A 12,253-nucleotide genomic window follows, 5' to 3' on the forward strand; every position below is an offset into this window, starting at 1 on the left:
TGGATTCCGAAACAAGTTCTCTTTCCCAATGGAATTCTTGGAAAGACACTAGGAAATCCTGAATTTGATCTCCAGGCAATTCCTCTGTCCTCTCCTAAATCTCCAACAATTGTAAATGCTGTGGAATCCACTAAATATATTGGAAGCAATGTGATGCTAACCCTTATCAGGAGATATCAGGTAGTAATGATAATATTGTCTGATTAATTAATTTAAAGCTTATTAGGCCTTCATGGTGCTATCTAACTAACATAAAGGAAAATTATATATTTCAGGGAGAGTTTTACTGTCAAATGGATTTCTTTAAATTTCCATTTGATGAGCAAATTTGTGATGTCCAAGTATCCATGAGGTAGATCAATTTCGTTAAATGTGTTAATTGTTAAACCAGCAACTAATGAGTTGTTAAATTGATAAAATTTTCATTTCAGTCTTGGACCTAACAAGAACTTAATCTTTATTCCTGGAAATGAGATCCCAGTTGTACAGTACAACAGAAGCAATCTCTTGAGGGAGTTCCGTATTGCAGACATTAGGTTTAACCAAATATATATAAACTAAGAAACTATTTGTCATTGGTTTCAAATATTACAAAGTTCCAACTGGACTTTCAGTGTACAGATAAGAAATGAAAACACACATAAAACTTAAAACTGCAAAATTTACTCTGAAAGTTGAAATGTGATGCAAAACACAGTTTTACTGAATGTATACATTTTATATTCTCTTTTGCCCCTTCTATTGTACTTGATAATCTATTTTGGTTTTCTTTTGTTTTGATTTTTCTTTGATACTGTTTCTAATGCAATATGAACATTGAACACTTATTAAAATTGTAACTTTTTAAAGTTAAAAATATATCAGGCTTTTTATTACAGTTGGAGAAACTATTCTAATAGTAAGGAGAGCACCATTGAAATCACTATTAGACTGAATAGACTTTACACTCCATTCCTGATTTCCATCTTCATGCAAACCTTTCTTCTCTGGTTCCTCGCTTTCCTCACTATTCTTATCAAGGTTAATATAAGTATGGTTCTTTAGCGACTGCTAAATAAAAGACAAAAGTCTATAAACAACTAACTATATTTTTCATATATCGAAACAAAGAAACAATGATAAATAATATGGCGACTGTTTATGTATATCACATCGAGTTTTGATCAGGTAACTACTTGCAGACATTACGGCGGAAAGTTGGACGACTTGTCTGCCACAGTTCATACACCATTGTTGATTTCCATCTTCATGCAAACCTTTTTTCTCTTGTTCCTGGCTTTCCTTACTATTCTTATCAAGGTTAATATAAATATGGTTTATACACCATTCCTTATTTCCATCTTCATGCAAACCTTTCTTCTCCAGTATCTGGCTTTCCTCACTATTCTTATCAAGGTTAATATAAGACTTTATACAACCATATCTGATTTCCATCTTAACACAAACTTTTCTTCTCTGGTACCTGGCTTTCCTCACTATTCTTATTAAGGTTAAACCTTTATTACACTTCATCAAATTGAATTTTTAAGTTCACAAAAAGTATGAATTATATTTGAAATTTCTAGTTAACTGTTCAATATGAACAAGTTTTAAATGAAACAAACCTACCTCTAAAATCCTTAAAATTTGATCTTTTTTTGTCTTTAGCTTAAACTTTCAAATTATTAGGTTTTTCATTATTTCATAGTTTATCATAAACCTATAATTGTATAATGAATGGTTTAAACTATAAATTAAGATTGGCTATCATAACATAAATTTCCCTATAATGAGATGGTTCTATTGTCCTACTGTCCTGTTTTGCCTTATATAGTTAGTGTACTGTATATTTGCTCCAGGTTCTTGAAAGTCAGACCAATACTTGATATAAACTGAGATTACAGTGTTATTTTTTCAGTTGGAGAATTTTAGTGATAGATTCATGGGATCATTGACAGCTCTTCTTGTTCTAGTCTCTATAATGGCTTCTATAAAGGTACACTATTGATTTTTAAAACATTTGTTCAATATGAGTTTTGTTTTTGAACTTAAATTCATTTTAAAAGAAATACTAATGATATCAAAGAAAATCCTTATTTTCCATATTATAATGTTCTGCTTTCCCTTCAACCTCCCTTTGGTCATTGTCCGTCATTTCTCCATAGCAATCATTAAGACTATGGTACCCTTTGAACCTCTATCTTAATATAAAAACAATGCTTATATTCATGCAGAATTATGCTATTGATTCTTGTAGAATTGTCCCATTATAAATTGAGGTTCACTTGAAATTTTAAATTATTAAAACAATAACCCTTAAAGGTTATTTATGATGCAACTTATTTCAGAATAATATTCCTCATACCGCTGACTTGATGATGATTGACTATTGGTTTGGTTGGCTTATTCTCAGGAATAATCATGTTCATAAACCATAAAAACCTGAACATTTCTTATGGAGGTTTTTCTAAAAAAAAAAAAATATGTTACAATTTTCTTAAACATGATTTGTATCTAGTACTTTCTTTATCATCATCTACCATGTTCTATTTGAACAGTTTGTTTTCAAGGTAAGTAATAACAGCAATACATCCAAAATACCATCCAAAAGAACATCCAAAAGACCAACCAAAAGTTGTTTTATACATTAAAGCCTTTAAAATAGTTTTAATTTGTTTTCATTGTGTGTGTTTTTAGGATAAGAAGAATAAAGAGAAAATCAACGATGCTGTAAAATATGTTTTCTTTATTGCTACTTTTGTTTTTGTAGTTGTCTTCTTTTATATGTCATTTTAAAAAACACGCACCTACTTAAGTAATAATGTTAATTTTCAGTATATGCTTTTTTGATTTTTTTTAATTAGAAAATGACAACAATAATAATTTTCACAGATTTTCATTTAGACAATGAATTTAGGGTTTCCACCAGAAACAACCTTTGGCACATTTTAGGCAAAGCAATTGAATTTTCGCCACAAACTCTTAAATTCTAATTCTTATTTCTCTGCAGCCTGATGTCATAAACCTTAAATATTTCAAACTATGCATATCAATTCTGTGAGATTAAATATACTAATTTACACCTTTAGGTTGAAAAGATATAGGGATTAAAAGTTTGTGGGAAACATTCAATCCCTTTGATTGCAAATTCTGCAGTTTTGTTTGAACATGAATTTTGCGGGCAGCAGAAGCAAGTGAAAACAATCCCTCAAATAAATTGCGGAAAGTTTGCGCTGAAAAATTGCGTAAAAAGTGGTCGAAAAATATTTGACATTGTAGTGCAACTCTCTGCTATAGTTTTGGGATGCAAATAATGGCCTTGCATGAGTGTGACATTTTATTTGTAATTTAATATTTGACACGCAATTTTTGAGAGAAATTTGTACACATATTTTCTTCGCAATTATATGTGTAATTTGCGTCAAAATCAATATTTATTGTTTGTAATCAATCCTTGCTAGGTAAGGTCCTAAATACAGAAAATATATAAGCTATCTAGCTGGTACAGTTTTATTGATGATGATGCATTACTTTCATTATAGCCTGCAATGTATCATATAAAAATATAACATTAAAATCCAAAAAAAACTTGAAAGTGAAATATATGTTTTAAAAAAAATTGACTTTTAATTATTTACAAATTCATATACATATATGCAAATTGTTAGACCCATGAAACAGAAATATATATTTTAACATCTAAAATGTATATTTAAACTGAAAAAAAGTAGAAAATACTAAGTGGATTGTACCAACTGATTTCAAAAAGAAAATTTAAAAAAAAATTATTTTTGTGGTCTGGGCAAGGTTCGTACGGAGGTACCCGTAGCTCTCTTTTCGTTTTTTTTCAATGCATATTTTTTTCTTTAGATTGCTCTAGCTCCAAAAGTAATAATCGCTGATCCAAAGTTTTAGTTAAAAATGAAACCTAAGACTAACAGCTTATGATTTTTAAACAAAATTTCGAAAATCTTTAAACTTTTCCATACTTTCTGAACGAATGAAAATGAGACGTGAAAAATCGAGAAATTGAAAAATCCGGGAAATCGATTTTCGGCTTACGCTCAAATAATTGGTTGTAACAAAAAAAATATGAGGCCTAGAAAGAAAAATTTCACACCATGAAATAACTGAAATATAGAGCTTTCGAATGACAACTTGATCGTAAAAATTGAACGAAAATTGTTTCCTCAGTTACTAATACCCCTACTGCACATTTTTTTTGAGACACCCTGTATATATATTAGATATCTAAATTTTCAGGTTATAGTTGGCTAAAAGGCTGAACCAAATTGGCTGAACTTTTTCAGGCAACACCTGATTAGCTAGCTAGTATTTATTAAAACTAGATAAAAACTGAAAAAGAGGGGGGGGGGCGCCATTTCTTTAACATTTTTATATTATACCAATCTTCTGATTTTTTTTGTTTGGACATGATTTCTTCTTATCTGCTATAATTTAAAAGTAAATTGATTTAACACTTAATTATTTACAAGTTTTTGAAATTCAAAGGAACCCAATTTTCCCTACAAAACATCCAAAGCTCGGGATGTTTTGTAAGAAAAATAGAATTAAACACCAGGTATGCGTGAAAGAGAAAATTTGGAAAAAAACATAGAAAATCTTCTCTTGCAAAATTTTGTATAAGATTTTTAAAATGGTCTCATTTTTGAAAATCCGAATACGAACGAGTCTGTAAATCTTTATTCCTCTTTTTATTAGACACCTTGTAGTTCTACACCATTATTTTGTCGTTTGAGATGAAATTTTGCGTTTTTTTCATATTTTACTCGGGTTGGATTGGGTCTGTTGGTGTAAATATATTATTAACTTTTCATACCAAAAATAGGGAGGGATAGATGATAGAAAAAAGACAACATATTAGCTCTTTTGTATATAGCTATAGGTCAGACAAAAAGTGGGGCTGTAACCAAAATGGAGTCAGTATATGCAAAGAGTCCAAGACGAAAGATTAACTTGGTGTAGAGCCCGTGAGAGCTCTGGCTTTCCATGATTTATTAGTATCATTTTATTTGTTAAAGTTTTACTCTTGTAAATACATTTTATCCCATACTCTATAGAGTTACTCACATCAGTTTTCAGGCTTTAGATTTCCTTTATTTCACACCATCTTTATATGGTAACAATAAGCCTTTTTACCCGAACACTTAGATTTCAACCAAATTTTTTTTTTCAGTTTTAAGGCAAAGGAATTGAGTTTTTGTCACAAACTAAAAATTTTAAATCCCCTATATCTTTGGAACCTGATGGAGTAAACCTTTGATATTTCAAACTTAGATTATTTGATCTCACAGTATACTTAGTTTGAAATATATTGGGTCTAAGACATTGGGTTTCAAAGATATAGGGATTGGAAAATCAGAGTTTGTGGCAAAGACTCAATTCCTTTCTTGAATTTGTGAGATATCACGCTAAGATAAAGTTTTTTTCCCCCTGTTTGTGTAAAGCCAAGCAAGCAATGAACAAAAAAACTTTTGTGATAATAACTTTTTTGCATAGAATTGGCTTGAAGTGTTACCACTGATGTATGGTCAATGTATGCACAATGCACAATACATAAAATGTCAAAAAATATTTTGAGCGGTTTCAAAATCAATTAATAAAGTAAGCCGCAATGCATTCCTTTACCTTTTTAAGGTCAAAACACTTAAGCTTCAACTTTTGGTTTTTCACCTATTAGTCAAGGACTTGAGTCTGTTCCACAAACTAAATTTGTTTCCATCAACTTATCTTTGCAACCTGGTGGTTTAAACCTATAAAATTTTAAACTACTGTCTACGACAATGAGTTGCAAAGATATTGGAATTGCAAAATCGGAGATGTGGAAAAAATTTAAATTCTACTAATGTAATCAATGTATTTCATATTTACAAAAATTTCACACTATTTTGCAAAAAGAAACTGCTCTATGATTAGTAAAATAAAGTAAAAAATATGTCTTGCCCAAAAACTTTCGTTAAATTTTGGATTAGCAAATTAACAGTACCTCGCCCTAACCAGACTAACATACGACAGGGGTCAATTTTCTTGGCATAGTCCCGTCAGAGGGCTAACCATGACAACTCCCATGGCGCGTTCAGACTTTTTACATTACCCGGCCTAATCCTAGGCCTATTTGACCGACCCTACTAGATTAGTCCACCGTTTTTATAGCATGACGAATGAAAAAAAATATGCCATAGCATCCTAGCAATCAGTTAAATGGGTAAAAAAGAATTTTACAAAAAATATTTTTAAAATCAAAAGAAATAATCATAAATATCAAAAAGATGTATACAACATAAAGAGTATATAGCATGAAGGATAAACAAGAAAATATGCCATAAGCATTCTAGTAATCAGTTGAATGGGTAAAACAGAATTTTACAAAAAATGTTTTTAAAAAATTAAAAGAAATAATCATAAATATCAAAAAAGTATACAGCATAAAGAGTATATAGCATGAAGGATGTACAAAAAATATGACATAAGCATCCTAATAATCGGTTAAATGGGTAAAAAAGAAATTTACAAAAAATGTTTTAAAAACAAAAGAATTGATCATAAATATAAAAAAATGTATACAGCATAAAGAGTATATAGCATGAAGGATGAACAAAAAATATGCCATAAGCATCCTAGTAATCAGTTAAATGGGTAAAAAAAGAATTTTACAAAAAATGTTTTTAAAAACAAAAGAAATAATCATAAATATCAAAAAAAGATACAGAATTAAGAGTATATAGCATGGATATATAATATATAATATAAAATATAATATATAAAAAAGAATTTTACAAAAAATGTTTTTGAAATCAAAAGAAATAATCATAAATATCAATCATTGGTTGTGTCAGCGCAAATAAAACTTATTACAGATACAGGGTTACCCACAAAGAATGAGACTTGAAACTCATATATAATGCCGTTCTCAAGCACGGGCGGCCGTAGTACATTTGAATTTCCGAGCCGAGTCAACCTTTCCGGTCCCAGTTTGTACTGTATCGCCCGGACATTGGGTAAATAAAGCAGACACTTAATAGGACTAGCCGGTACAACAAGATTGACGCGGTCAGACATTAGGTTGAATTTACTATTACTTAAGGGTCAGGGGTGCGTGCAAGGTTAAACAAAGTCTTTTGCTTTAAATTTAGTCTTTTAATGGCTTTTTTAATAATTTGAAAAAGAAAAAAATTTCCAGTTGAATTGAATCGTCAATATTAAGAAAACAGTCTATATAAATTTTGTACAGTCCTTTCTGAAGTCCCATCCTATGTGGGTAAATCTGTGTATGTAATCAAAATTAGGAAATTGTTGAATTATCTTTAATTAGGAAATACCTGAATTATAGTGACCCAGGGGCGGATACAGGGGGGTGGCGGGGGACATTCGCCACCCCCTGACAGATTTCGGGGCAAAAAATGTTCCCAATTTTATAAATCGAATGTGTTTTTCAATTTCAAGCTTTTTTTATTTAATGGAAATCTTGACTTTCTTTTCTTCAGTTTAATTTAAAAATCAACGACAACAAGTAAATGTTATTGTTAACGATAAATTTAGAATTAGAAATTTGTAAGAAACTATCATAGTAATGTTCCTTAATCAATACTCATTTATCAAAATTGTAATATTGGTCCTAATTTTGATGCATTTAAGTATAACTAGTAATTTCTTTTTGTTTTTAAATTGCTAATGTTCCTATTATTGTTCCTGTTCCTAATAGAAATGCATGGTCATAACTTAATTTTTAAAGGCCAGCTCATTGAAAAAAAATCGACAACTTTAAAAGTTTGGGTGCTAGGGAGGGTTTGTTTAGACAAATATCAAGATGTGACGATTGTTTGTACGACCTTTTTTCAAGGGCTTTTCGAAAATATAATTTTAAGATCTGAAGCTTTAGTCCTAAAATACAGGACTTTTTACCGCTCTGTACCCTACCCTATGCATAATAAGGAAAAAATGTTTACGAACATCCTTTAAATTTCTAATCATTAAAATAAAAAAAATCACAGTGACAGTGTCAAAAATGAGAGTGCTATTCAAAAAAAGTAGATGGGGGGGGGACGCCCCCCCCCCCTATCCAGTTTAGGTTAAATTTTTTATTTTCACCAAAACAAGCACTCTTCATAAACAGAGAACAGATACAGTAATTACAATTCTAACTCCTATTATACTAAAAACCATTTATATATTGAAACTAAACTCCTAATGATTTCCCCAACAGCGGCACGTAAAGTTTCTTAACATCTCTTGGGTCAATGTAATAAAAAACAACCCTCATGCAAATTTTTTACTAAAAAAAGAAGAGCATTTTCATCTGAAAAAAAAAATAAATTGTGTAAATCTAATTTTCGGGAAATTTAAACATTGTTAATTCAGCCCGGTTCCCTTGACAAGTTTTACCAATAAATACAGGCAACATTTGTCTTTAACGTAAACTTTAACTTAAAGTAGTTGTACAGTAGTTGTAAAGAAGTTGTAAAGTAGGTGTAAAGTATTTGCATAGTAGTTGTAAAGTAGTTGTAAAGTAGTTGTAAAGTAGTTGTAAAGAAGTTGTAAAGTAGTTGTAAAGTAGTTGTAAAGAAGTTGTAAAGTAGGTGTAAAGTATTTGTATAGTAGTTGTAAAGTAGTTGTAAAGTAGTTGTAAAGTAGTTGTAAAGTAGTTGTAAAGTAGTTGTAAAGTAGTTGTAAAAAATCATTATATTCCAAACTACAAGAATAAATTACAATATACTGGAAAGTGCATAGATGATTGTACTTTATATGAAACTGTTCAGTTTATTAATGTAAAGACTTCAAATATATAACATCCTCAAAACACTTTCTACTTTTTTCCTAATACAAATTAAAAAAACTTTATAAATATAGTTACTCTAATATCTCCCATTTATAGGATACAACAGTCAAAGATTTTCCTATAAACTTTTATTGTACTCTTTATGAAAATATTTGCGTTCAATTTTACTTTTTGATATTGGTATTGTAAGTAGGGTTGTTAATCGTTTCTGTAAGCGATCTTTAAACAATCAGTTTTGTTTCGTTTTCAAAAACGATCGTTTTTTAAAAAGACCCACTATTTTTGAACTTTTAGAAAACAAGTAATGATCGTTTTTGAAAACGATCGTTTTTATTAAAACTTTTTGCGACCGTTTTTTATACGATTGTTTTTTAAAAAACTATGGTTTTCGAAAAAAAATTTTATTGAAAATTATGTTGACGATCGTTAACGAAGGGTCCTTGTTTACAAAGGGTCCTCGTTAACGATCATTAACAAAGGGTAGTTGTTAACAATCGTTAACAAAGGGGTGTCATTAACAACCATTAACAAAACGACAATCTTTATAAAAAAAATTACATGCAACTTTATTGAATGTTGTCTTACATGAAGTTTAACAGTTGTGGGGGAGTTAAAACTTCTTGATATTTTCTTAAAAACTACTCAATGATAAGTACAGATGCCCTTCAGGTCTGTTTCCTCTCTTTGTTAACAATCCTTAATAAAGGGGTCATTCTTAACGATCGTTAACGAAGGGTTGTTGTTAACGATCGTTAAGGAAGAGTCATTGTTCATGATTGTTAACGAAGGGTGAACAAAGGCTTCTATTTTAAGTTTTAATTGTTGCTCTTTTATTGTTTATTTTGGTGGATTTTAAATATTCAAAATTATTTTAGGGCATTTATTTCAATTCTAATCAACCATAAACCTTAATTCCCTGGGATCATGTTACGTCACACAAAAAATCACTACATAATCGCGCGGTTTAGCTGCTTTGAGATTTATTGGTTTCATTAATGGGGTTGGGAAGTTTTGAAGCTACCATTATTTTTTTATTTGGTTTCTTTATATTCTCCAATTACTTAAGTTTCTTACATTTTTTTAATTTTTTATTTTAATTTTAACAATTATAATGAATTTTTAAATTTTTGGGTAAATTTTCTTTTTTTCTTCTTGTCATCTTATTTTCCTTGTCTTGTCTTGCTGGGAGAGCAATGTTGGAAAAAAGGATTTCTTTTTCAAAACTCAAAGAAGTGCTGGCTTTCCTCTTTAGCTCAGATCTGTGTCTATACTCTTGACCAACTAGCTAGCAAAAAACTATATCGTAAAAACCTTGCATGATGCAAGGTTTTCCTTTCATCTAAACTCCAAATTCACCATTATTGTGTTTTGTCTATGCAAGACATGTGCACACATTCTAAATATTTATTCCACATTATTTCAAAAACTGAAAAGGGGATCTCTAATTGTGAAGAAACTTTGACTTTTATGAAGATAGATTAAAAACTCTTTCCTCAAAGACAGATATATTTTCTAACAGCTCAAAATCATGTTAATTTTTTACCCAGCAGGCTACCCCTCCCCCTATAATTGAACTCAAATTAACCCTTTGATTGCACAGTTTGTAAACTATAGGCTTATATCCAGGTATATTTGTCTTGAAATATTTAGGTATAGACCAAACTTTTTGCATACAAATTATATCAAATTTCAATTCACCTTGATTAAGATCTAGTAAAAAGTCCAAAAAATTGTCCCATTTTCCTGGTAAACTTCTTATTTTTAGTGAAATAGCTGCAAAATCATAATTTTCTTTGAAAACATTTGTAAATTCTAAAGTTTCATAATATCTACATTTACTATCTTTCAAACTATTTTCATCATCCTCTGTAGATGACTATGGGAAATCAAGAGCCTATGTTATCCCCGCCCCCCCCCCCTTTACCAACCAAACCTGAGTAATTGAGAAGGAATAGGAAGAATAAAAACTGGGAATGATGCGGGACTTGACAGAAAGGGGGGGGGGGCGCGAGGAAAGGGGGATGTGAGGAAGGGGGTTGGGAGGTATAAATTAGCATATTTGCTTCACAAATTAAGAATAAAGAATTTAGGATATACAGGGTGCTGATTTTATCTTGTATTAAAGAAAGAAAACAGACTTTGTTAAAATTGCATTCTTAAATTAGTGTTTTGAATGAAACAGGATTTAGAAATTTAAAACGTTTCTATGAGATAAACTAAATGTTTTGATTGTGACATTGGAACATGTATTATTGATTATTTCCAAGCAGTTTCATGAGCTCATCTTTGGTTACTGTAGGATAGATTTCCCCCGTCTGTAATGTTGGATCACTCTCTTTTTGTGATCTCTCTCTTTAGCTTGAATCCAGATGTTCCCTATCTTGTCAGACCCATGCTTGTAGAGGTTTCCTTGTTTCTTTAGCTGTCTCAGTTCATAGAGTAATGAACTTTTTCTATAAGTCATCTGGAAATTTAAAAACAGCTTGAATTCCTTGTTTCCACCAGTCTTGATTCCAGCCAAAAGTCTATTCCAGGCTGAAGTTGGGCCTCTTTGCTATATCTTGAGCAGTACCGATCCATTTGGGAGCCTATGACATGCTTGAATATCTCCTTCAGGTCTACATTGTATTTCTGTTTTACTAGCTCTATACAGTGATCAGAGATGGAGTTGTTACCGAGCTGATCATCAGTTTTGATGATGGATTGAATCCTGGGTTTTGGTTTTTGACAGGATAGGATGAGATTTCCTTTAAGCTGTCTCTGCCATTTTTCATCTAGGTCATCCTTGCATTTCCAAAGCTAGTTTTTTATCTCCTTCTCTTCTTGCTTCTGCTGTTTGAGCTCTGATATCTCCTTTCTCGGTATAACCACAAATTCAATTGTATTTGGATGGTTTAGAATTGTGCCAAAATTAGAAGATTCAGGTGTTATTTCAGCCTCAGAACCAAGTCCTAGGTCGGACAGGTTTTTGAGAATAGAATCTAGGGCAGCAATTTCATTCTTGGAGTTAGTGACCATTGCTGTTTTTCCGTGGTTTGCTTTCTTTAAATGAGCCATTTTATGCGCCCTGTATAAATTATTCTCGGAATTTTCTATACATAAACCTATAGATAATTAATGCCAGATGACTGCATGCAAACAAGAACCTGTTATATAAAATCTCATTTCAAGTAAACCAAGCTGTAATTCAAAATACTATATTTGTTTAAGGAACTGTATTCCTAATTTCAAATCTAAATTGGCAATGCCATATTCAGGGTATCCTTAAAAGCTTGTCTAGATAAGTATAAATTAGATAACAATTTCTTGTTGTTAACACCTGATATTTTCAATCATTGTCTTGCTATCAAAGTTACTTGCACAAACTAACCCTATATACAAAAATTACCATATCTTCAAATATTGATAACTTGAACTTTTAATACCATATTTTTACTATTGTTTACTAAAATAATTTTTATACTAATGCAAAAATAT

General features: G+C 30.7%; 1 long non-coding RNA gene across 1 annotated transcript; it reads left to right on the forward strand.

Annotated features, from left to right (window-relative positions):
* The first annotated feature begins 337 nt into the window (after nucleotides 1-337).
* LOC111703538 (uncharacterized) lies at nucleotides 338-2,392 on the forward strand. Its single transcript, XR_002765627.1, has 4 exons — nucleotides 338-536; nucleotides 879-1,020; nucleotides 1,898-1,975; nucleotides 2,328-2,392. It is a non-coding gene; the product is annotated as an uncharacterized LOC111703538 (long non-coding RNA).
* The last annotated feature ends 9,861 nt before the right edge of the window (nucleotides 2,393-12,253 follow it).

Source organism: Eurytemora carolleeae, unplaced genomic scaffold, assembly GCF_000591075.1.
Source record: "Eurytemora carolleeae unplaced genomic scaffold, Eaff_2.0 scaffold454, whole genome shotgun sequence".
Classification (NCBI taxonomy): Eukaryota; Metazoa; Arthropoda; class Copepoda; order Calanoida; family Temoridae; genus Eurytemora; species Eurytemora carolleeae.